The sequence below is a fragment of the Dasypus novemcinctus genome, chromosome 14, assembly GCF_030445035.2.
Source record: "Dasypus novemcinctus isolate mDasNov1 chromosome 14, mDasNov1.1.hap2, whole genome shotgun sequence".
NCBI classification, from domain to species: Eukaryota; Metazoa; Chordata; class Mammalia; order Cingulata; family Dasypodidae; genus Dasypus; species Dasypus novemcinctus.
Genome location: NC_080686.1, coordinates 39,065,513 through 39,069,709, shown reverse-complemented (window position 1 = coordinate 39,069,709; position 4,197 = coordinate 39,065,513). Strand labels below are relative to the sequence as shown.

Genomic DNA, 4,197 nt, shown 5'->3' with positions numbered 1-4,197 from the left:
TGTTTATTGCACTAAAGAAATATAAAAGATATTAGAGATAATATAAGAAGAGAAGCAGAGGTGTTTAAAGAAAGAAAAAAAAAAGTTTCCATGGAAGTTAGAGAAACTGACATTTAAACTAGGTAAGAGACAGCTAAGGCACATTTTCATTATTATTTCCACTATGGGACAGGGTTTGTTTCTGGAAGGGTAATACATTGCCACCTCTGTGGAGGAACAGGCATTAGTCTGGAAATTCCATGAGGGCAAAGTTACTATCCACACCTCACTCTACATCTCCGGTAACCATCTGACTATCTGTGCTCCATAAGTGTTTAGGAATAAATGAAATAGAAAGTCATAAGCTCAACATGAAACAGAAAGACCTTTGATGGGTGTTTGGAGGACACTTTCATTTTCAAGGTGATATAGCACTGGAATCACCTATCAAAGATGGTTAAGAAACAATGGTGCTCTTGTCACACACAGCCTCAGTGCTTCCCGGGAGATCTTCTAGCTGCTGTGCGTGCTTAAAATACGCCTATTTTCTCCAGGCCTTCTTAAAAAACTCCAATGTGAGAATGGATAGTGGAGAAGAGCATTGTTTTCCCACCTAGTAACTGACTGGAAACTCTAGAACTAAGGTAAAGACTCAGAATGGTGGCGTACGAAGACAGAAGGCTTAAAAAAGTATCACGGAAATGCAAACTTGTATTTAATCAACCATAATATTTGCATTTATCAGCAAGTTTGAACTTTACTTTTCTTACCCTTTCTTCTAACAATTTACACATTTCATTTCAGACTATTTTACTTTTTTTTTTCCTTTAGATTTTTCTTTAGTGAGAGTCTGATGGTAATGAACTCATTCATCTTTTTTTCTGTGATGATGTTTCTATTTGTTGTTTTTACAATATAATTTTTTAAATAAACAACTTTAAATCTGAAATATACAAAAATATACTGATTTTTTTCCTGGACTTTCAAGACATTATTTTCGTTTTGCTTCATTATGCCTTTGAGAAATCAGATTTAACTCTAATTATTGGTTCATTTATAGGTAATTCATTTTCCTTGCCCCTTTTGAAATACATATCTATTACCCTCCCCACCCTGCAGTGGAGAGCGCAAATGCAGTCCCTCACTGCCACAAGCTATGCTGTTGAGTTTCCCACATTTGGGAACATCGCAGGGGTCGGCACACCGGGAGTGCAATGGATAAGCCTCACCCTGGGAAAACCACCTTCATGATCGTGGTATCTTCCCTGCCAGGTAAATATTTGTGGATGTGTTTTTAATCTTGTATATTTGGCTTTTTAAATCTGAACGTTAGTATCTTTTATCAATTCTTTGAAAATGTCAGGGAGGATCTCTTTATAATATTCCCTCTCCCTGCTCTCTTTATTGTTTTCTTCTGAATATGATAATATATTTGTTGGGTTTTCATTTTCTTGCCTTCATATTCTTAATCTATCTTTATTTTCCATATTTTTGTTATGTTTGGTAGTTTCTTCAGATATTTTTCCAGTTAATTAAAAAATCCCTGTATTAGTCAGGGTTCAGACAGAGAAACAGAATTTGTAGCAGATATATATTTAAGTCTTTATTTCAGAGAATTGGCTTATGCTACTGTGGGTAAGGGCAAGGCAAACCTGAAATCTTTAGGGAAGGCTATCAGGAAAGGAAGACTGACAATCTTGGGCAAGAGCTAAATCACAGGCATAGGCACAGGTGGAATTTCTTCTTCTTCAAGGAAGCTTCAATTCTGTTAAGACTTTTCAACTGAATGAATCAGGCCCACCCAGATAATCTAGGATAAGATCTGCTAATTATTGTAAATTGATTAAGGACTTTAATCACATCTACTAACTACTTTCACAGGGACACCTAGATTAAATTTGATTGAGTAGCGGGGAGCTGTTGACTAGTCAAGTTGACGCATTTGACATGAAAAACTGATCATCACCATCTCCTAAACTTTTATCATTAAATCTTTCTAATGTGTCAATTTGGTTTTAATTTCTATTATTATAATTTTCATTTCTAGATGTTTTATTCAGTTCTTTCTCAAAAGAGCCAGTTTACATTTGACAGTGTCTTGTATGTTTACCATACTTCTTAATCCTTCCTATTTCTTTAAGTATATGACACCTGCTTATTTTACATTATGAAACTGATAATTCCAAAATATGTAGTTTTCATGGGTCATGTTTGCAAGTTCTTGTTTCTGCTGACTTTTGTTCCTGATTACTTGATTTCTTGTGGAGTTTGTGTGTGTATGTGTGTGTGTGTGAGTTATGCTTATCAGTGAGAATTCTTGGAGGCTAGTGATTAAAATGTACTCTTCCAGTGAAATTTGATTTTGCTTTTTCTAGATGACTAGTGGTACTCCTAGCTTGTGACCACTTTGAATTAAATTTGATTTGGGCTACACAGGAAGTGTTTATTCTTATTCACAGATCACATGAATGCTGGCTTTTATTTAGAAGTTATCAGGAGTTTCTCTCCTAGTCCAGTCCCTTCTCACCGCCTCCCTCCCCCCACTCCCATCCTTTTCTATGATCAAGGCCAATATAAGCACATCTTTTTCTTTGGCATGATTTTTTTTCCAGTCTACCCATTAAGAGTATTGAATCCTGCTTTTATACTTGGTATTTAATCTAATTTTCAAATTGTTTAGGTCCCAAAATTTGACTTTTTTCTCTGCAATGCTTGTGGGACATTAAACCCGTGCTCTTAGGCTCCCAGGGATTGGCAGTGTCCTCATGGGATACTCCTGTGGAATCACTATTTTTTGTTGTTTCTGCTTTTTGGTTGTTTTGTTTACTGACAGCTAAACCATACCATGCTTTAAAAAGGATGTTTCTTATATTTTAGGCAACTTTTGAAAGGTATTCTATACCAGAGAGTGTTTTTTTCTTCAAATTCAGGTCAACCCTATTAGTATAAATGTAAATCTCTGATTCCCTCTTTTACACGTTTTCATCAGGAATTTGTCCCCATAGCTATACAGAAACTTCTTTTTTCAAGGTCACCAATGACATGTACTTGCCAAATCTAATATTCATCTTGATGGGCTGGCATTGTTGAATCTCAGGAGCATTTGAGAGTTTGATCACTTTCTTCTTCTTGAAAAAGTTCCTTTACTTTGCTTCTGTTCACTATATTTATAAGTGTACTATGTAGGTTTAATTTCTGGGTCACATATTTGCTCTCATTTTGCTGAGTCCTTCTTCTTTATCAGGACCCAGGCTTCAGAGTGTTTCAGTGTATACACTTGATTATTTCATTCATGTGAGATTTCGTCCCTGAGGTCTAAATTTGTAGACATCCATTTGAGGAGTAATTATATCCCAACAGCACATGTTTAAAATAGAAATTTTGATTTTGTCTTCACAATTTCCCCCAATCTTAATAAATGACACTATTATCTTTCTAGTTGTCAGGCCAAAAATCTAGACCTTATCCTTATTTCTCCTCTTTCTCTCACACCCTACCTCCCATTTTCAGCACTCCCATAGCTTTACTTTAACAATTTATCTGGAGTCCACCCTATATCTCTTATTCAAACAAAAACAATTGCTTTCTTACTCTTTCCCAGCTTATATTACAGCACCTCATTAGCTATTCCCCAAAGATTACCCAGAGTATGTTTTAAAAGATAAATATAATAATTTTCATGCTCCTACTCACAACTTTCCAATGCATTTCAGTCACATTTAGATTCTAATTCAAACTCCTTAAAAATGGAGTATTAGATCTAATATGATCCGAGTCCCTCCTCTTTCTTTGATCTTATTTTCTTGTAGCCATCCCTTCACTTGTCTCCAGTAATAAAACTTTTTGCTGCTCTTCAGACATGCCAGGCTCATGCATGTCAACTCCTTTCTCTATGCCAGGGAAATTCTTCCCTAAGATAATCTTCTGGGTCGTCCATTCACATAATTCTAGCACCACTCAAATTTCACTTCTGTGTTATTGTCTTCATAGTATTTGCCTCTACTAGAATTATTAGGACATGTATGAACTTGGTGTTACCTACTATCCCACCAGAATGTAAGTTCCAAGAAGGCAAAAACGGACCTAAGACAGTACCTACAACATTTAGTCAGTCAGTAAATACTTGTGAAATGATGAATAGGTGAATTCAAAAGTAAAAATTCTCCATTTCCAAATGTCCAATGGGTCAGGGGCTGCCATACAAACACTTGTGAAAAC

General features: G+C 35.7%; 1 non-coding gene across 1 annotated transcript; it reads right to left on the bottom strand.

Annotated features, from left to right (window-relative positions):
* Window positions 1-1,095: 1,095 nt before the first annotated feature.
* LOC111760397 (U1 spliceosomal RNA) lies at window positions 1,096-1,259 on the bottom strand. Its single transcript, XR_002794092.2, has one exon. It is a non-coding gene; the product is annotated as a U1 spliceosomal RNA (small nuclear RNA).
* Between the last annotated feature and the right edge of the window lie 2,938 nt (window positions 1,260-4,197).